Source organism: Anas platyrhynchos, chromosome 3 (genome assembly GCF_047663525.1).
Source record: "Anas platyrhynchos isolate ZD024472 breed Pekin duck chromosome 3, IASCAAS_PekinDuck_T2T, whole genome shotgun sequence".
Lineage (NCBI taxonomy): Eukaryota > Metazoa > Chordata > Aves > Anseriformes > Anatidae > Anas > Anas platyrhynchos.
The window spans coordinates 51,202,835-51,225,319 of NC_092589.1; the positions used below are offsets into that span (position 1 = coordinate 51,202,835).

General features: G+C 37.8%; 1 protein-coding gene across 12 annotated transcripts in view; it reads left to right on the forward strand.

The window, feature by feature from the left end:
• Positions 1-22,485, forward strand: part of UTRN (utrophin) — a 364,397-nt gene that overhangs the window by 245,624 nt on the left and 96,288 nt on the right. The gene's annotated exons all lie outside the window — the stretch shown is intronic.

The window sequence follows — 22,485 nt, forward strand, 5'->3', positions numbered from 1 at the left end:
CCTGACTTAAAGCCACTGCTCACTAACGATTAATCGGAATTGATTTATGTGTTATGTGAATGATCGAGGTGTGTATCACTGCTCCCCTGGACTATTTCTCTGAAAGAATGATGTGTGAACAAAAGCATGTTGCAAAGAATGAAGTGTTAAGTTAGGATGTCAGTGCAACGTATTTTTAACTTTGCCAAAAAGTGTTGCTTCTGGCTGTATTTCAGCTAGTTCCCAAAAGTGCAGTTGTCTTCTGATAAGTCAGGGAAGTTGCAATGGATCAGTGCTTAAAATAATAAATAACCTGGATAATGAAAGAACAAAATATTCTGTCAAAAGTGCAGAGAAAAGCAAGCTGTCTTTCTAGGGGAAAAAAAAAACAAACAACAAAAAACCAACAACATCAGACACTTTTTCAATAAAGTAAATAAAATATTTGTGTGATATTGCCTTTTTATTACTTGTTGATATAGGTATATATCAGTATATCCATCTTGTGTTACTCTTTTATGAGGATCCAATGTTTATTTTGTTTTAAAGAATCCTATTTAAACTTTGAAGACATTACTGAGTCTATCCCAAGCCACTAAATAAAACCTGTCCTTCTTGAAGGTTTACAGTTACTATACATCAGGGAGGATACTCTGACATTGTTGTGAAGGGAAATGTGTGTGAAAGAAGCAGGAACAGCAGAGTGATCAACATTTCTACTACATTAAAATGCTGTGATGAGCCCAGTGCCTCTTTCTCTGGTATTTTCTTCTATCTCATCCTGAAAGACCACCCTGCTTCCATCCTTATCAGCAGTAGCCTTCAGCTTACCTAAAACCTCAGAGCAATTTGATGTAGTAGGATGTACCAGATCATTGTGTGATACCATTCCTGTGTCTTGAGCTGAAAGAACGTGACAGCCAGTGGCCTGACCTTTGAAGGTGAGCCATGACAGAGTCACCATTCCCGGGGGTGTTCCAGGAAAGGTTGGACGTGGTGCTTAGGGACATGCTTTAGTGGGCAATATTGGTGGTTAGGGGGATGGTTGGACCAGGTGATCTTGGAGGTCTTTTCCAACCTTAATGATTCTATGTGCTTAGCCAGTGAAGGTGATGGAGCACAGCCATAGTGGTGACCCATTCTGCAGCCAAGCTGTGGCTTTGAAGCTTGGGTATTGTCCTGCCAGCATGTACCTAAACTGTTTGAGTGGGAACTGGCTATTATCTTACTGGTTCAGAGAAGTCCAAGATGGTTCATGGATTCTTCATTCTTAATATGGACAAGGCTGTGTCAGAAACTACATGTTGCCATCACATTATTCATGAAAGAGATCACAAGTTGAGGATCATCTGTGACCTTTTGAGGCTTGATTACAGGGATCTTTCTGGGAATGCTACCATAAGCTGTAACTAATTCATGTAATGTTAAAAATAAATGGCTCCTATCTTCTACATTCTTTGACCCCAAACTCTTTCTCTGTACCAGTTCTTTTAAGTAGGTTTGGTGCTCTTGTTTGTTTCTTGATGTTTTGTGTTTTTTTTTTTTAATTGTTTTGCAATTCTTTGACTTGAAGTTCCCGTTTCATTAGAGTCACACACACTCAAGTATACACAAAATCTTTTTTTCTGGACCAGTGGTTCATCTATTACAGTATATTTTTTTCAATGGTGGTAGTAGATGATAGTACTCGGAGAGCGTTTCATTCTGGCTGCTGTGGGTCATCAGTTCCTCTTCTACTTCTAGGCAGCCACATCACTGGATGAAAACTATATATATCCTTGATAGTATATCCTTGCCCTCTTCTTTTAGTATCTGTTTTGGACCAGTTTCCCATCACTATGTCTAACTTGTTGTTGTATTTGCTGTTATTTTGTCTCCACAGCTACTTGTGGCAGATAGATGCCAAATGCTTGCAACCAATTCTGTTTACACAGAGAATTAAAATTCCGTGTGCCCCAAACAACAACAAAACCCAACAAAACTTCTTTAAAATCATTTTTCAACTGATCTCCTTCTAGGTTTGAAGTTTCAATGGCCTTTGTTTGAATACTGTTGGATTCGATGCATAACAATTCTTCACTCACTTTTTCCAGTGCCTTCGTGATTTGGAAATGTTGTCATACCTTTTTTTGAGCCTCTTAACTCCTGAGCCTTTTTAATCTCTACCCATAAGACAGCTGTTAGTCATCTCTGTGCAATTTTCTGCCTCCACTATGTCCTTCTGGAGGTATGTTGACTGATACTGCATGAGATATGCAACATGATGAGGTTGCACCAATGTTTTGTATTTACTTTGCTTTTTGCCCTGCCATTCCTGACGATACTCAACACTTTACTGGCTTTTTTTTTTTTTGGTTGCTGCTGCATATTGAGCAAAAGATTTTAGAGACTCACGAGATCTTTTTTTTCTAAGCTGCCAGGAAAGTGGTCAGGGACTTGAATTTAGTGTATGATTTTTAAGATCAGATGGTGTTTCAATTGCATTAAAAGTGCTAGGTATTACCTGAAACCTAAGGATATCAACAGATGAGCTCTCACTTTGGTTTAATGAAATGGACTGGTACAAGGAAGTGAAGTAGGACGTTTCTCTAAATGCAAATATTTTTTTTTTGCTGAGGTCTATTTTTTCAAAGGCAGAGAGTAAGATAACCAAAACAGAACAACAGAGATTCCCCAAACAGCACAGAGGCAGCAAATCTGTTTTTCTAACTGCAGAGAACCAGTAGAGAGCCACTATTATACAGTGATCTTTGCCATATTTTTTCAGGCACTCTCATAACCTGTATGAGGTAGAATTGAAAACTATTCATCCTGCTCATGCCTTTTCATGTTGAAAGTGGTTTGAGATGCTTCCTCCGTAATTGCAGTCTTCTCTGGTCTCCTTTATTTTTATTTTTTTTGTGATCTGTTGTTGATAGATTGGACCAAGTAAGAAAAGACATACTGTATTTAGCAAAGCTGTTCACTTGTAATTCAGGGTGTGGAATTGAGTTTACAGGGATTACTCCAAATCTTTTAAGAACCCCTTTACATAACTCTTTTCTTCATGAATATTGTGCAAGTGCTAGAGAGTTTTATTTTCTTTTATTGTGTGTTCCCAAGGGATGAGTTCCACCTCTGTCACAGTTTTGGAGAACAGGTGCAATGGTTTATTATTAAACATGCAATAAGAGAAACTCTGGTGTTGTGGGAAAAAAAAAAAAAAAAAAACACTTCTGAAACTGACTGCAGTTGCCTGCATGGACTGGCAAAGAATCCATTTTATTTTCTGTCAAGGATATTGTCATCTGGATCCTACTTCTTGTTGCTGCAGGCAGACTCTTTATAGGAGAAGAATATTTATTCTAGTTAACTCCTGAACTATTGGATCCTCAATCCCTTGTTATTACAGCCAGTAATCCACCCCAGGAACATCAGCAATAAATTGGAAAAATTGCATTGCCATGGCAGCTGCCCAATCCTTTTTTTTCATGCAGATTCTTGAGATTAAATGCTAGGCTTAGAAATTTATGTAGAAAATAGGGGAGGGATTTTTGTTGTTGTTGTTGTTACTGTATTTGATATTTTTGTTTGGTTCCTCTTTTTATTTTTATTTTCAGAAGAAATGAAAGGGTAGAGAGTGGTGTAATGGCCAAGCACCTCTTCAGGGTGTGCGTTTTTGCATTTACAGAAGCTCTTAACCTCACCTATTAGGTGTTCCTCCGAAGTTACCAACCATCCCTATCTTCTGACCTAGATTTAGTGAATTTCTCTCATCTAGTTAGGGTTAGTCTGAGGGACTGGGAAAGTATTAGGAACATAACTTCAGAAAGCAAAGCTGCTTCCAGTACTGGTCTTTCAACTTGAGCAGCCAAAAGGTCTATTAGCCTAAAATAGTGCTTAAGGATTTGGAGCTTTCTTTTCGGGAAAACTGCTGAAACTTAGGTTTGTGCTAATATGCATTCCCTGCAAAGTTAAGCGTTGTGCTTCAAAAAGGTATCATGCTGTTAGGAGTCCCACTTTTGCTAAAGGTCCTTATGTATGAATTGCACTTTTTTTTCTTTTGATACTCTTGTATTATCCAGTTACGCTTGCATCTGACCCATTTATTGGGCCTCATGCACATGTAGATCCCTTATTTGAGTCATTCTGCAAAGTTAGCTTGAGCTGCCTTTTTAGTGTTTTTTACTTAGATGAGGAATCCCTGTATCAAGATGCCCACTCATTCCTCAACTCTATCTAGATGTGAAGTTTGCTTCTTTTTAGCAGATGACTTTTTAATCTGGCTGATAATTGTGTGGGGAAAGTTTCAGTAATCACCAAATAATGACAAAGTATGACCAACGTCATTAACTTTAAAAACGAGTTTTAAGCTCTTCAGTGGAGAATAATATTTATGCAAGCTGGTTAGTTGTTATGGGGAAAAGAAGGTAAGCTTTGTTTGTTTCTCTTAATCAGATTTGGAACCTGTGTCCTCGTATTATGAGGCCAGTGCCATGACCCCTTTTCTGGCATCACTTAAGGTGTTGTCAGTGCGTTGTCCATATCAGAGAAGACTCATGGTTGTCTGAGCATCTGCAGTTAGGCACGAGTTCAGGGCCTGATAGATCTGCAGTGTATCAGACATTCCTTACAGATTTACTGTGAGCAGTTTGTTTTAATAGATGTTTTACTGAACGCTATTGAGTGCAGTTTAATTTGGTTTCAAGGTGGCTTTTGCTTCTGTTTTTGGATTTAGGTGTTTTGGGGTTTGGGTAGTGTGGTTTTATTTATGTATTTTGTTTGTATGGTGGTTTGTTTTTTTTTTGGCTTCCCTTTCTATAAAGAGCACTGTGTTGTCCTCATAATCGCCCATTCATTACCAACCAGCTATCTCATGTGCTTGGTTGCCCACTGTCTAATTTACTCCCCTGTAAAATGTCAGGATACTTTAAAAGCATCCCGTACAAAAGCAAGGATTTCTTGAAGGTCCTTACTATTTGGTTGCTTAATGATGATGTAACATTATGTCAGGACTGATGGCGAAGCAGCTGTTTTCTAAAGTGTTTGCAATTGCTGTGTGCTCACGGGCTGGGAAAGCTTTGTAGCCTGCTCTGCCCCAGTAGTTACGTGTATGGTAACTTGTGTGGCATGAGCAGCCTCTTCTGGTTCCTCAGTGAATGAAGGGCAGCCATAGCTGTACTTTGCGGTCATCAGATACACCGTGATGGAGCTAATGACGGATGGCTGTCTGTCGGGTGCCCCTATTGTAACCCCCCTGTCTCTTCAGGACAGATGTGAGGTGCACATAGGAAGCTGCATGGGTTTATTGGCCTTCTGCCTGGTGTGGGCTGTTATTAAATGAGTGGGCACAGCCCAGACAAAGGAAGAATATTCTAAAGGTCTCATCAAAGAGCTATTTTTAATAGTTGCTGATGCTAATATATTTTAAACTACAATTTTCATCTTCCTTGTTAAATGAATGTGTAAATAGAAAAAATGATTTGTGCCAGTGCTTGATGGTCTAACACAAGAAAACTGTATTTTCTGATTAGTTTCATAATGTTGTCACTAGCAATTTTGCTTTTGCACACAAGTTGTTTTATGTTTTAGAAAAGTAAACTAAAGCCATAAATCATTAGGTAAACTTTCTTATATTTATTTTCACTTTTTTGAGTTTATACATTTCTTCTATACTACTAAGTTTTCAGTTGACAAATCCTGAGACAATGAATGACAATATGACTTCCTCTCCCCTTGAAGCACCTGGTTTGCAACTTGAAGAATGTCGGAGATCCTAAGTATAATATCTTGATCAGTGAAAGGACCATGCTGATGATTTTCATGCAGTCAGTAAAAATATATGCTGTGATAAATGTGTGATTCACTTGGGTGTAAATTAAAATTTTCTCTACCAACAGAGACTTTACTGGTTCAATCACATCATTACCTCTAATGGTACATTTTCATTAAGTCAGTGAAACAGGTCAGCAAGAATTTAGGATTAATAGTAACTGATGGGAGAATAGTAAAGGAGATGGTTTTAAAGACATTACTGAAACAAGTGCATAATTTTCCAGTTAAATATTACTTTGGGTCATTTATTTTTTATTCTTCATTATAGTTTTATTTATTATTTTGATCATTTTTATTTACTTATATTGTTTCCCCTTCTATACTTTGTACAGTCTATATTTTACCACCTTGGAATTAATAATTAATCTGATATGAAGATATGGAATCTTTTTTTTTTTTTTTTTTTTTAGGTAGCAATAATTTGTGTGTTTTCTATTTTGCAATTCCATCTCCTTTTTGAGGGATGAACATGCCTCAAAGGAGGTAGCCTACGAGTTTGTGTAAGGATTTGCAGCCTTAAATGGATCGGATGCTAGGCAGGGATGAAGCACTGCATCCGAAAAAATGTGAAAAATGTAACAATTTCATGCCATGAATAAGAAAAAGGAAGACTGATGTGAAAAGATGTTAGCATCAAATATATGTGGTGGTGCTGCTGTAATTTTTAAATAATGATTGATGATGTCTGGCAGTTGTGTCCTGTGCTTTTTTTGTGATTTTCCATTTGGAGTTTCAAAGCAGAGAGCGGCTGTGCAGCATTTCTCACTGCTATCAGTGCTGTGGTTGGTGTATGCCGTCATGCCAGGTAACTGAGCTTTCAGGAGCCTCCGTGCCTGATACAGAAATGCGTCCCGTGCTCTGATTGAAAAGTAGACTTAGAATAACCTTTTTCTTTTTCCCCCATGCTGCAGCAATGTCTCACTACCCTCTAAACTGGGAGTAAAAATGATTACTGAGGAGTTAAAGTATTTTAGAAGTAGTACCTTCTCATAGATTTATTTTCTTCTCTAGAGTTGGGTGCTTAGTAATTCTGGCGGCTTTTCAGTATGAATAAAAATGAATGAGAACTTTGTACAATATATAGTTCTTTTAATTGTGAGGATTTAGGAAGCTTTTAGGCTTGAGTCATTAAAACAGGTAGTGCTTAGCTTTCTCATATTGATCTGCTGAGTCATTATGAACAGCACTTTCAAAAGTTCATTTCTATGTATTTTTCTAATTAAATACACAGAGAAGGGAGATGTATATTCATCACAAGACTCTGAGAGTTCTACTTCAATATTTAAATTTTAAGTCTGAGAGAGAATTTAACTCCAAACTGCAAATTATTTCAAGGTTGAGACAAAAAGTAAGTGTAGCTGGTAAAAGCACTATCTGGTTACTTGGCACAAGTATCCGTGAATTGATAGAAAAATAACATTTTAATTTGCTTTTTCTTTGACATTGTGAAGTCTGGCAATGGCCTTTTAAGCTGTCAGAGAAAGAAAAGGCTGAAGGAGGCTATTCAGAGCATTACATAAGTGGATAGAGGGGACATTGCAAATGCACACAGGGTTTCAGGATTTTTTAGGGATTCTTACTTTAGGGAAAGGCATTAACTGGAGTTTACACTTGTGTGTAAATATAAGGCTGTGTTTACAAATTATAACAGTCTGGAATTTAAAAACAAAAGAGAGGGAAGAGGGAGAAAAACACAAAGCTAAGAAGAGCTGCATATAGCAGTAAAGTCCCTTAAAATGCACCTCTGGCCCTGGAGGGAGGAGTGAGCATGCTCATAATATCCTTGCTAAGTGCACTTGAACTGGCATTTGGTCCGAGACTGGATTAGCTGAGTGATGTCCTTCTTCAGTCTCCTGGAACTCAAGGTGGCAAAATACGTAATCGGTGTCTTAGTTTTGGCATGTTTTCTCATAGTTGAATTCCTGGTGTCTCACTAAGGTTTGATGGCTCTTTGTCAGCTAGCACTGCTAACCTGCACTTAAGAAACTTGAAGTGGAGCTTCTCCCCTAGGTAGGTCTCTGAGTAATTTTCTTCTCCTTGAGCCAGCAGACACCATGCCATTGCCCTGCTCTGTGAGGGACTTGACTGCATCCAGAAACTGTTTCTGGTCCTCGTACTGCTCTTATGGATTGAGTTGAAAGATTTATTTGTTGGATTCATTACATGAGGCCTTAGGGGGCTTTTAAAAGTCAAATGGAGCCGTACACAGCCTTACACAGTAGTTTTTTGTAAAGCATGATCAGAATTGGCATGCTCAGCTTTGCTGCTGTGACTGCTCCCAGAGCCACAAAGCGACCGCTGTCTGTGGACGTGCACACCAAGCCCCCACAGCAGGCTTCCTCCCAAGGGCAGTGCGTGAGTAGGAGGTAGCAGAAGCACTGAAAGTACGACAGACTTTCCAGTGGTGAGGCAGATCTGTAAAGCTGTGTGCTGCTGACATTTTAAACACAGCCGTGAGGTCCTGCCTCCAGACCGAAGAGGGAACAGCATCCTGCTAGCAGAAGTATTTTTCCCTTATTCATGAGTATTTAAGTCTCTTAGTTCTCCATTCTCTGTGAGTTCCTGATGATCAAACTCTTTCCATTTTCCTTTCATACATAACAGATAGGGTACGTGCATCCAGCAGTGCAGCAAAGATACTTATGCTAGTGACAAGCATATTTTTCAAATAGGTGAAATGAGCCCATGCAGAGGTGTGGCTGTCAGCGGTTTTATTGCTCTTACATCATAAACAAACTTGGGCACTTTTCACGCTGCTTTATGTTGGTGTGCTTAGAACTCAGTTTGGTTCATTTAGTTCATTTGCTTGCTGTGAGGAGGAGGATGGCTCCTATGCAGAAGTAATCTGAAATCTGGTGCTCCCATGTCTGAGCTTAGTATAGTCCCAGTTGTGAGAAGCTGGGAGTGTGACACGTAAAGCTACTTGTGCCCAGGTAAGCCAAGTATTGGGATTTTTTTTTCATTCCCCAACTCAGAAACTTCCTTTATGGCACTGGTGCTTCATCGTTCTGCCTTTTATTCCATATTCATACTCAGAATGTTTTTGTTATCTTTCATGGTCTTTGAAAGGAATGTTTTAGAAAAGCAAATCTTAAATGTACATAAGTCCACAAAATTGAAATGCTATGATTTTCACCCATTCTATCTTATGGATGTGTTTGGATTGTTCTCTGAGTAATAAGGAAGAAGAAGAAGAAAAAAAGAAATTTAGAACAAACCCTTCTATTAACTGCATTTGACTAACATTGTGGGGAGGGAAAGATTATGATCAGACTATCATTGCCACTGCATCAAGGCTGTGTCTTTGACTTTCTGATTGTCAGTTTGCAGCCTTGATATTACATGTAATTAAAATGAAACTATTACTTTGGCAGCACTGAGATGATCAACTCTGGATATATATAGACAGAAGCTATCTGAAAAGGTGCTTATAGAGATGTGCATACTTAATTTATGTCCAGTTTTCTGTGCCAAAGAAGGGCTGTGCTGAGAAACTGGGCTAAACGATGAACCATTATTTGCAATAATAAATATCCAAGTCTAACTCTTACTGCTTAAGAAAGAAAAGCCCTAAATTCTGCTACAGCTTTTCTTCTGTGAGTGTTGGTAGAGGTGCCCAGCAATGTGCTATGATGGCACTGCCCTTATTGAAGAAGGGAGGCCAAGAAGCCGTTCCTTAAAAACTACATCTCTGATGTTTAGCACCTAGTTTTGTTTTGCCATTCCACAAAGGTGAGACAATCCTGCAGCAGTGCTTTGCTCTGCACAGAGGCACTACAGGAACCGACTGGGCAGCATCTTCTCCAACACCAGTGATGTGCAAGCGATCTGCAGTTTTCTCTGTCATGCTGTATTTGTGACGCTCTGAGATAGCTCAGACCTTGAATGCAGCGGACAGAGATGAGCAGAGAGGAGGTGATGCATATGGGCAGAGAGAGACGTGCCGAGGAGTCTGAAGCTACAAGGCAGTCATGTTTGGTTTAAATTACTCATTTCCAATAGGTCAGCCTTGTTTGGGGTGGTTTTCTTATGATCTTGTGCTCTTCTATATCAGCATGCAGCTAATGCCTTCTGACATTTCTGGCTGCTAAGAGATTCTTAGTCTGGTGAGCATAATTTAGCTCCAGTTATTCAAACCCTTTCTTCGCTCAAGTCTTCCAATTTATGCTTCTCGTGGTGGTGGTGCAGCAGCACAGACAGAGGAGCAGAATTATTTATCTCAACACTGGATCTAAAATTGTGAAGTAAATGTGCATGAAGGAACGGCTGGTAGTAAACACAACACGGTATCTACGAGCAAACAAAAACCCATGTTATGTAAAACTGATATTTACTGAACTTTTTTCACTGGAGAGTAAATGAAAGAACAAACACAAGGCAGATGTGAATCATATTACTTAATGCTGTCCTGGAAACTGTTCAGGTATACGATGATGCATGTGCTCTAAAAATCTCTATAGAGCAACTAAACATGCTTGCCAGATTTTGATTATAGCTGGAAGTAAATGTAAAGAGATTCCTAAGAAAGTAATTACTTCTTTTCTGAGTTACAAGCACAGAAGTTAGAACGCTACATTACTACATATAGTATAAATAAAATAAATAACTGCAACTCCTTTAGTGCTTTTAATATCCGTATTCATGTTATACGTATTTCACGAAGGTTCTCAGGGGTAAGGAATCAATGGATAGGTATCGTGCTGCACCGCATTTGCATGTTTAGTATTTTTTTTAATGGCTTTGAGCTAATACATACATCTCTTGAAAATATTGCTGTAGGGATGGGAGAATGTTGTTAAGAGCATCCAGCCACCAAAAAATAAATAAATCCACTTTTCGTTTTAAGCATTTCACTCTTTTTCCTGTTTCTCTTCATACCTTTGCTAGGTAACTTTGCCATGGCATGCAGCTTGTTTCTGAGTATTTGGGACTGAAAATAAGATTTTGTTTTTATGTATTTTATGCTTTTTTATGAAAAATAGTTTATTATTTCAAGTTCATAGATTCTAAAGAAAAAAAGTGATTCTGTTTTAAAGACTTTTGGTTTTACTACATGGAAAATATGCCAATGCTTTGTCTGAATAGTTTTTTAAGCAAACAAATAAACAAAAAAACACCTTCTCATACTGGAGAAACAAAGCAGAGAAAGGAAATGAAGTGAGTATAAGTAATAGAAATACTGTGATTTGTGCCTGCTTTCTGGGGGAAAGTACTTGTGTAGCTGAGTTAACTTCACATTGCCTTGCATCATGAAAGAAAGCTTGTAAGTACTCATCTCTTCCAGTAATTGACCCCAAATTAGTGTCTGTTATATTAAATGATTTCTTTCTCATGAATAGAAAACCACTTGTAATCCTCCAAAAAGTGCTTAATGACAGCATTTGCAGTAAGGCTCCATATAACAAGATTAAGTTAAAATGATGAGATAGCAAAGTCTGTTGGTCTGTAGGAGGGTGTGACCCTGTAATTGGATGATTTAACACAATTTGCAAAACACTGACAAATTTCAGTCAGGTTTACCCAATGGTTTTTAATTAATGTATGTATACTGAATGCCCAGCAGTGTTTTGTTTGTAGCATCTCATTGGGTAGGGTTGATTGAAAGCAGATATTTTTTTCATGTAACTAGTTTCTATTTTGGTTATCTGCTTAGTTTAATTTACAGGTCCAGGTGGGTTTTCTGTTGTTATTATGAGACATTGTTAATCACCTGCTTGGAAATCCAGAGACCTAGCAAGGTGGCTGTGCTCAACAAGTTTAGGTTGCAGAAGTGGAACTACTAGAGTGGTGCAGATTATTGCGTGTGGTTGCAAGTTTTTTTTGTTTTGTTTTGTTTTGCTTTTTGGTATCTTTTGATGGCAACTAGAACCAGCTGAAGAGGTGTGTAACCAGGGGGACACTATGTTGTTGCCCTTAAGGTCATCTTTCCTCATATCTCTCCCACACATGCCTGATCTATTAAAATTAGTAATTTGTCTGAAGTAGAATGCTTCCCATCTCAAACACTGCTTTCTTTTTTTTTTTTTTTAAGTGTTCGGTTTTAAAGTCACTTCTTCATACTGAACAGATACTGGAAATCCTTGCAAGTGATCCAGAGACTACATTTTTGAGAAAGAACCAAAATCAGGGCTGCTATGTAATCTGTCAGGTCACAGTAATTAACTATGTGGCATAAGCTTTACAAAGACTCTCTGTTCAGATAGTTTTGAAAAGAGGAAGCTATAACAAAGAAGCAGAGTTTTGGGAGGGAATTAGATCTTGGTGATGTAAAATAACTGAGATAAATGCTTAGGGGATTAAGGAGAGGGGAGCATTTAACACAAAACATTGCATAGATCATGCTGCAAGCACAGAAAGGAATTGCAGTTTGACAGGGGAAGGCTTTCTGGGTTGAGCTCTGGGTGATAATTTTGAGGCACTTACTCCTACTTTGAGCATCTTTTGTTTGAAGTGACTTCTGCAGCTGGTCCTGGAGACAGGACTTTGTTCTGAGCCAGTGTAGTTACTCTGCCGCTGCCTGTCCCTGACTCCCTGGTATTCTGCTGCAAAGGGGGAATCCAGCAGCAGAGGACAGTCCCAGTGTTGATTTTTCAGTAATTATTCAGGTGTCTGTCTAAACCATTTGTTTCTGAAGAGAAAGCAAAGTGACTGTTCCTGAGAAAGAGGAGTAATTAGCTTTGACGGGATTTCTGCTTCTGAAAGGATTTCCAGTAGCAGTCCCCTGTCGTGTATGCATGGATGCACACGCACACAACCGAACCCAGAAACCAGGACAGAAACATTAGTGGTAGTGCCAACTTGTAGCTGGTCCCTAGCATTTGGTTGCTGATGCCCAAGTTTTAACAGACCTCTCGTGCCTGTGCTTCCTCCCGCAGAGGAGAATATTTCTCCCCTTACACAGCTGTCAGACGGGAGATGCTCAGCTGAGACTTCTTGCAGTGATCTCACTTTTCTGGTTATTTATAATTCATAGATGACATCATGTTGTACAACCCATTTTTTTTTTTGATGATAGCAATTCATCGTCAAGGACCCTGATGTGCATTTGCACTGAAGAGGCTGATGTTACAGGAAACCTCTTGCATATTTGAGACATTGGCATGTTCACAATGAAAGTACTTCCTGTCTTCTTGCACCGAACAAATATTCATGAGGCTGCATGCCGTAACATTTGTTCTGAATGTCTGGAGTGTGAACTGCAGATAATAAGTCTTTTTCAAGACCTCAGCAGTAATGTAAGAGGTACCACTTATTAGTAAAGTAGCTTATGAGACCATGCAGAATAGATCTTTTCTCATTGATTTTTATCTGTAGAAACACAGAAGAAATTTTAATCCCTCGAAAGGAAGAAAAGGAGACTTGAGTTTAAGGCTGGTCTCAAGAACAGCAGTGCAGCACCCAACTTGTTTGTGGTATTATCCCAGTTTGAAGCCAATATCTGATGGTCTGTTAACACTGCCAGTTCATCAGTGCTCGGTAAAAATAGAGACTAAGCAAACCCAGGTCTGTCTGTTGCTGGCTAGCAAAGAAAGGGGAAGAATTTCTCTTCCTATTGAAGAGGTAGATGGTTGGTTGCTATTGCACGGTGCCGGGAAATGGTGCAAGATGCTGCAGATGTTGTGTGGTCACTAGTGCTAACAGAATATTTGAGCGCTGCTGTGAAATTGAGTAATCGTTTAATACACAGCAGATGTTTTACGTGTCTTGTGTCAGGCTGAAGGCATTGCTTGGTTAGGAAGCGTTTAAAAATATTTTTTTTCCTCATGCTTTGTCCCTCCCCTGCATTTCCCTTGGAATATTTTCTGGTATAAACAGCAGAAGTTATACCAGTTGCTACTCATAAAGAGGAGACAAATTTGACTGTCTGTCAGTGTTTCCACTATAATCTTGCTTGGGTTTTTATGTAACTCAGTAGTAAAACTTGTCCAAAGCTGCGCTGTTCTGTTTTGCATTGCAGTTTCCCCATTTGAAACTAATTAGAGTTAGCATAGAGGACACACAGTTCCTTTGCTTCTTCAAAGGAGGTTAAACTTTGTATGAGGAAGAGATGTAGATTCTGTTTTGTAAATAGGTATATAAAACAGTTCAATCTGAAATGGAAAGATCTTTATTTTGACGATACATTGCCTCATCTTAAAGGTTGATTTTAGAGAGTATAATGTCTTAAAATGCCTTTGAAATACTGCTGTGCTTAATTTGGCATTCTACGATGCTGTTTTGCTATGAGTTTTGCCTTTTTTGGCAGACATTTTAAAACAACATTGCATTTTTGCTTACTGATTGCTTAGTGTCAGTCCTCTTTGTCTGGAGAACAGCTATTGTGCGTTTTAGAATAAAGATTCTGGTTCACTCATAACTTTCTTACTTTCTTATAACCTGCTTCTGACAGAGTAGCAGAGACTGAGGGTACAGGCTAAAAAAATGAAAAAAAAAAAAAAAGTAAAAATATAAAAAAGGAAGAATTAGAGGGAGTCATTTCTCTTCCTATCATCTATCATCTTCCTATCATCTTCCAGTCACAAATGTACATGAATGCCTGTGGTAAATCTTTTTTAATTTGAAGTTGGATTCTTCGTGAAACATGATACATTTGCCCTAGAGTTATGTATACAGTGGAATTTAGTCTAATTCCATATAATTAGAGAATGGAGAAATGTCTTAAGAATTGCTGACAATTTTCATGCTGATTGTACAAGTATTCTCAAATCACTTTTGTTTCCTACTCTGTAGGAAGATGCTTTCAGTTTGCATACGCTGCCAATATTAAAGCATTATGTTGGTAGGAATGGTATATCCCCCCTCCACCTTTCACATCAAATGGCAGAAAGTCTGACGTTATTTCTTTCGGCACATATACCTAAAGTGTCATTGTTGGTGAAACTGTTTTCTTCAAAACAAACTTTAGTTAAAAAAAAAAAATAAATCACTGCTGTTCACAGACAGATAGGATAAAGTTGCTTCTGTATCCAAAAAAAAAAAAAGGCTGGAAGTTGTGGATTATTTTCTTCTTGGACAAATGGTTGGCCTTTTGTCATCATCCCTTGGATTACTTGTGATGCTGATGAAGGGCAACAAATTTTCCTAAAAAGAGGCTGGAGGACAGAGGAGATTGTTGGGGTTTCCTGCATATATTTTTTTACTTGGTCAGTTTAAGTGTTATTTTTCTAAAGGGCTGTCCAGAATTTCTCAATCATGCACTTGTGTTTAAAGTCTGCCAGTTATTGTGAAGAGTCAGTGGTAGCCTGGTGGCTTGCAGCTCTCACCCCCCTCTGAAGTATTGGGTCATGGGCTCGAGCCCCGGCCACAGAGGCTTATGTGGGTTTCTTTTAGCAGAGCCAGTTAGCTCAGTTGGTTAGTGTGGTGCTAATAATGCCAAGGTTGCAGGTTTGATCCCCATACAGACCAGAGGTAAATTTGGGAAGTGATTGTCCCTGTGTACTCAGCTCTGGTGAGTCTGTACCTCAAGTACTGTGTTCAGTTTTGGGCCCCTTGCTACAAGAAGGACATGGAGGTGCTCCAGCAAGTCCAGAGAAGGGCAACAAAGCTGGTGAAGGGTCTGGAGAACAAGACTTAAAAAGAGCAGCTGAGGGAGGTGGCATTGTTCAGCCAAGTTTCCACCTGGTGCTGAGGCGTGCCTTCTCGGGAGTAAGGAGGACATCAGCACAGATGAGCTGCTCTTCAGCAGTGGGCGCCACTTGCTGCCTGGCTGGCATCGAGTGAGTTGGGATAGTGACCACTGAAGGGTTTTTGTGGTCTCATTGAGTATATTAGGGTTTTGTAATTAATCAGGATTAGGGCACAGTGAATTAATTTAACAGATGTAGGTGTAAAAAAAAAAAAGGGGGGGGGGGGGCAGAGGAAGTATTCGCAGACCACACAGATGCCATTTTCTTCTCAAATTTATTTCGAACCTTGGCCTCATGTATTTCACTGTTGAAGTGCTGTTATTCGGATCTGATCTAAAGTGGAGCGTTTGATCACCTGCAATTGTTAAAACCAAGCATGTGTTAGCATCACAACTTGCTGGTTTGTCATGGTTAATCATTTTAGCACAAACTGTGTAATCTTCTTTAGGAAAGATCCAAAGTCAAGTTGTTATGCTCATTTCTCCTCTGCCCTTCAAACGTAGTCCAGACTTTCCTTTAAGATTTAAAGAAAAAAATATCCGAGTCTTTCAAGGTTGTTGATACAGGATGGCTGTCATGTTTCCATAGTAAAGGTTGGTGGGATTAATTTTCCTTCACGAAAAGCACATTGTAGTCCTTTGATGTAAAACTGAATGTGTACTTACAAGCGGTTTGGCATTTGGAAATTGGTTCCACTGCTGGCAGTATGATTATTGCTGTTGTGTAAAAGTAAATACTTTTTCCCATCACCCAAACAGTAGAAAGCTTCAAGAGTTTCTCTTTCTGCCCCTGTCAGACTCCGCACTCTGACTCATGTGCTTTTGCTGTCTGTAGGGTGCAATGAATTCCTACATGAAATCCTGATAAGGTACATTAAATGGGTATTTTTTTTAACACCACCATTTAAAATATTTTTTTCCTGTGTATAGCAATGTAAAATGAACCTTTTTTCATCTATTTCTTTTATGTATTTTTATGAGCCATCAAATTTAATGATTCTTCTGCCCTTTTTTAGCTATGGTTTTATAATGGCTTCAGACCAAAATACACCGAGTTAGCTTAGAAGCTGGCTCAGTGAGTAAAAGAAGTATTTTACTGTAGCAAGTTTGATTTATAGAATACTTGGCTTGCTTTGCTCATTACAATGCTAGAGCATGTAATTATGAAAGAAAACCAGTTTGCTGTCCCTTAAAAAGCCCTGTATCAATATTGTAATTGATAAGGGAGGAAGCTTAGTCTTAGAAAGGGGAACCCTCTCTTTGTGCAGCAAAAAGTAAAGTATGAATTAAATATTCTGAAATGGCTTTCCTGAACTAGAAGGAGAAGAGGTATAAAAAAGTTTCTTTTTGAGAAATCCAAACAGCATATGATATCATTCTGAAGGTTTGAAAAGATCATTCAGCTGGGAATTCGTATGAACACAGATTTTTATCTCTTCAGATAACTTTTGTGTAAAGAACAACAATAATAAAATTTTCAAAAATCTGTTCTGAAGACCACAGCTGAGTAGTTTACAGTGTGTTTTTTTCCAACACAGTTCTAAATCAGATAGTTACAAGCATCCCACACTTTGTAGTACCTACAGATTCGTTCTGTAAAGCCCTCCGAACTTGTCAGGGTAGCCAAGGCTTGGTTATCATTGACCCAGAAACACGTATAATGAAGTTTTGTCTCAGTGGGCTAGGAAATAAAAACTCCAGTTACGTAACATTACTGGTGCTGGAAGACATTTATGAACATCATTATGCCTTATTTTTTGTAACCTCTGCTCAATTAAGCAGCATCTTCCTTCACCTCTAGTTGATTTTAGCTCCAGTAGCATCTTGAGGGAATGCAGGACGTGCAGCAGTTCTTCCTTCACAAAAGGAAGAGAGGTTCTCTTTAATGACTGGCAAATCATTAACTGTGTGAAAATCCATTTTTATTTTATTTTTCTTCTTAAGAAAAAGTGTGACCTCATGCTTTTTAATTCAAGAAATGCTTCTAAATGTCCTTTCTAGTGTAATGTATATTAAAATCAAGCTTTCCTCTGTCATCACAATATAACGTCAGATTCTTTTCTAGTGCACAAATGAGTCCTTTTATTTGCAAGGTTATTTTAAGTGGAAAACTTTCCAAGGGGCTTCAAAATGTCATTTTTCTTTCTTTTAAAAAGCTGTTAAGGGAAAACGAAGAAAATAGCCTTACCACTTTTGAACTACTTTTAACAAGTTCAGAAGGAAGTCAGTTACCTTTTCTTAACTAAGGTGTCAGCACACAGACACAGTTTGAGATTATTAGTTTTTAAAAAGTGATGTTTCTGTAAGTCTGAACAGCAGATGATGTAACACACCTTTAGCTCTCCATCTTCGGCTTTAGGCTGTGCTACCATAAAGCTCTTTGTTTAAAAACTCGTTCTAGATACTTATTTCAAGTAATGCATTTCTATAAAAGTACACACAGGGGTGGGTGATACTTTCAATGCATAGCCATGAGCACATCCTCTCATCGGTAGACGGGAGTGGGAAGAGAAATTTTCAAGGGATGAATAGTCTCAGTGAAGAAAAACCCCTATTTTTGACTTGAAGCATCATTTTTGAGAAACCAAGGAGGAAGTCTAAAGTAAGCTAACATTTCTTGGCCTTCTGGTAAAAGATTATCAGTATGCATAGTAGAATTTTCTCTTTTGCCCACATCTGTGTTCTTATATTCCTGTTGATTTTGTTTCACCATGTGCGGGCACCCTGCAGTCTTCACTGCTCCCTTGCCTTTGGCCGTTTCTAAGAAGCCTTTTGCACATGATGTGGGATATTCCTCCAAACTTTAAAACTGAATTTGAGATTCTTCCATTTAAAAAAGTGAATCTGAAATAATCAAGATGTGTTAATTACCGAGGCAAACAGCTTTATGTGCTTTTCCCTGTGATCTTTGCCTTCCTTTCCTTATTCTGGTGTTGGTCACTGTTCTCACCCATCACCTGAACACATAGGATGGGGTCTCATCTACAGAGCCCTGTATGCTGCAGATGCCTCTAGGTATCTCTGGGTATTAATGGTTGTACATTATGCACCATTTGTCTCTTTCTTTCTCTTGCCCTATAGATTAAGTAATAACAGACAAGTGCATGGTAAGATGCACTGTCCCAAATATTATTCTAGAAAGCATTCTTTATAAATGCATTCTATATCAGCTGCAACAGATGCGTTATAAAATTGATTTTCACATGGAGATGTATCCAGAGACCAAAATACCTCCTTCTGAAATTTTATACGTGTGTTATATTAAATAGTGTCTGCCACGAAGGAGCAGCTTTTAAGTGTTACGCTTATTTTGTCTTTCTAGTTGATTCTTTAATGATGCAAACAGATGGCAGAGACTCTGTCATAACCTTGATCTCTGTGTGATCTTTGTAAACAACCTTGTCTCTGAGTTTTCTCAATTATCCCACTTATTCTCCTACTCCTACCATATGCCACGGACAATTTTTCCATTTCATTTTAGTGTATACAAGTAACAGAAGCTTTTCCAGCACCTGGTGCAGAGTAAAGATGACTAAGTAATTAAATGCTACAGGAGCTGCTGATAGGCACATAAAGCTACAGCGCGATAACCAGAGACAAGTTACAGTAACATGCATCTTTACTTCCTTGAAGGAGTGCATAATGGGATCTGATTTAAATATCTTCTGGTTTTAAGAAATACCCCATGTGTTTTTTTGAAATTAGCTTTGTCTTCATCTGTTGGAGCTGTTAAGCTGGTCTGCTCCTCAAATTACTCTGTACAAGCCTGTACCATTAGAAAGAGGAAGAAAGAGGCTGTAAATCAACAGTGTGTAATTTTGGAAGCTCACTTACTATGCTTGAAATATGATTTTACGACAATTGAAGGAAATACACACTTACAGGGTACACTAAACTGTGTAAAAATTTGAGTAGCAAAAGTTTTGCTAGCTTTTTTTTTTTTTTTTCAAGAGTGGAGAAGTCTTACATTACAAAGTATTTGCAACAGAAATCTTAGAAGGCCATGGTTTAGGCAAATTCCAAAATCCAGGCAGTAAGTCAGAAAATGTTGGCTTGTAAAAAGAGTTCCTTTCTATATTAGAAATCATAAGCATCTATAATTAAGAGAGGGCAAACAGATTAGATTTACAACAGAGTAAATGGCATATAGATTCTGAAGTTATAATGTGAAAAGCATGCATTTCCCAGTTACTGAGAGGGGAACAAATCAAAGTGGAGACTAAATCAATGACTAATAATGGTTATAAATCAGGTATATAACACTTTGTGGTTTTCTCCCCTAAGGGAATCAATGGTAGATGGCAGAAGGATGGTGTGTGGTGGGTTCTTGAGTTATTCTGTCAGTCAAGTGACCTGAAGGATCTCCCTCATGCTTGCAAAATGAATGCTGCAGCACTGTTGCAGCTTATTGTGATACTGCATAAAACATTTCAAGAGAGTAGTTTTGTCAGCCCCTGTTTATCAGTAGAAGAATTCTTTCAGGATTATGAGGAGGATTTTTTTAATTATTATTCTTGACTACTAGTATTTAAGGTCAGTTCTGAAAACTATGTCAACACTTCATCAGCACATCAGATTCTAGGCTTCTGTTTCGTTGTTTGTTTGTTTGTTTTTCTTCTTTTGTAAGAATGAAAAACTAATAAAATTAGTGTTTGTTTCTCCAGGAGTGAAAAATTCATTTCCTGCTTTACTTAGAACATAAGAATGAATTTAAAAATGAATGCAATAAAGCTGTTGGAAGCGTAGATATTTGACTTGGTAATCTGTCACCAGTCTTTCCCTAAGGGAAGTAAAGCTTGCATGTTACCCACTACCTAAAGCATACAGTAATTATATATTTTAGAATCATAGCATGAAATATGTTGACATGAATTACTGCCAAAGTTGCATACAGCCCCTCTTTATGTGACCAATACAGCTACAAAATATCGTTATACTTTTATAAATGCAAATATCATGTGTAGAAAAACTAATTGTACCCATGTGCTTGGAGTTCACTTTTTAATTTTGTGTTCACAGCTGCGTATTCAACGCAGCTCTCCAAAAATATTTCCATCCATTTGCTTACCTTATTAGTGCCCAGCTTCAGTGGCAAGTCTTGAGATGCCTGTCTTCAGCCTTGAAAGCCTCTTGCCATGCCTTCATTTATTATTTAATGTATTCAAAAAAAAGTTAGTATTATTTTTCTCCTGATTTTCTCCATCTAAAGTATAGCTAGCTAAAGGGGAAGAGTTTCTCCCTCTTCCAAATTCTGTGTACCACTCAAAGTAATACAAGTGCTTTAACTGTTTTAGTCCTTAATGCCAAGTAAGGCACCCAAGGACACAGTGATACACTTCTATGCTGAAATAAGTGCGTGCATTCTGAGTAGCCATTGGGGAGGTATCTTTACAAAACTAAATAAAACACCCAAATACATGATTGCATTTATTATTTTAAAGAAATCTTTAATACAATAATAAAATTCAGTATTGCAGCCTTTGTTACTTGCTGGCTTTTTTATGACTTATTTTTACTCTGTAGTATTCTTGTAGATCTGATTTATCCAATGAAATCTTTCTTCAGTCCACTCAAGAAAGATGATATTTGAGCTAGAGATTAGATTTATAAGTGGATTTCTTTTTTGCTCTGTTGCAGAGAGGATTGCCTGGAAGGACAAGAGAGTATTATTGATATATCTGATTATTCTTGCATCATGCTCTCTTATTGCTGTTCTTGTTTACTTGCAGAAAGAGAGAAAGGGAAGATAGAGTATTGCTGAAGAAATAGGGACTAAAGCAATGCAAGTCTGAGGGGCTGTTCTGAAACTGCTTTTTACATTTGTAGCATAAAATAATATGCTATAATGTTAAGAAATCTGTACTGTTCTTAATATGTTATTTTCTACAAAAGCATTTCAGTATTAGTATTTCATACACAAAGTTTCTTTGATGTATAAAGATTACATTGTCAAGATGTATTAGTGACCAGGAATGCCACAGATGATTTAGAGTTGATGGGCTATATGGGCCCAAGTCTGTAGGTTGTTCATTGTCATGATAGTCTTAAAGTCTCTTTGTTATCAACCTCAATTTGGACAGCTCCAATGACAGGGATGTTGGAAGGAGAGGGGGCAGACAATCAATGCTTTGAGAGGCAAATCCCCCCAATTCAAATAATCTCTAAATAAATAATTGCAATCAGGGAAGTGAAAATGCTAAATTTGTAAACAAGTCACATAGGAAAGTAGAGAAAGGTGAGCAGAAAAAGTAGAGAAGGGCTTGTCTTATAGAAGACAGTCATGGTTCATGGTATCAAAGATAACTTATAAGTTATCCTTTGAAAGGATAACAAAGTTAACTCTTACACTGTATGGAGGAATCAGGAGAAAAGAACTCTTTTCTTCTGTCTGCCCTTATTTTCCACTAGAAACTATTTTCTCTAGTGAAAAGCTTTTGTCTTGTTATATAACATTGTGAACACTGGCTGACTGCTTTTCTTGAGAGAGGACTGAGCAGACTGTGTCAGCAAAATAAACCTTGATTTTATAATTAGAGATTTAAAATAAATGTTGGAAGATATTAAGCAGAGTGTTTTAATAATATTTAAAGTATCTTCGTTTGTGCTTATACTGGTTGGAAGTAATACAAACAAATCATGCAAAGCAATTTCTTTCTAGTTGAGATTGATTTATACTGAAAAAATGAATGGAAGAAAATGCTTTATAAGAAATGTTATAGCTGTCTGCTCTTGATTTTTTGTTTGTTGCAATGGTATGGTTACACTTAACCCTTTAAAAAAAATCGTAATCACTGGAAATCAAAGTATTATGCAATTCATTTCCATTAGCATGAAAATACGTTAAAATATTGATTTTTTTTTTCCTATATATAAGCTTTAATGGTTTCTGCATGTAAAGATCAAAGTATTTATTGCTAGTTTGAAGAATGTGTTTTCAGAATGTATTCTCATCGTAAACGTTCTGCTTCTATATCATTTAAGTTTTAAAAATATTATTAATAGGAGACGGAAACAAGAGGTACTGTTTTCTAAGGAATGTGAAGTATTTTTGCAATGCTTTTAGCAAT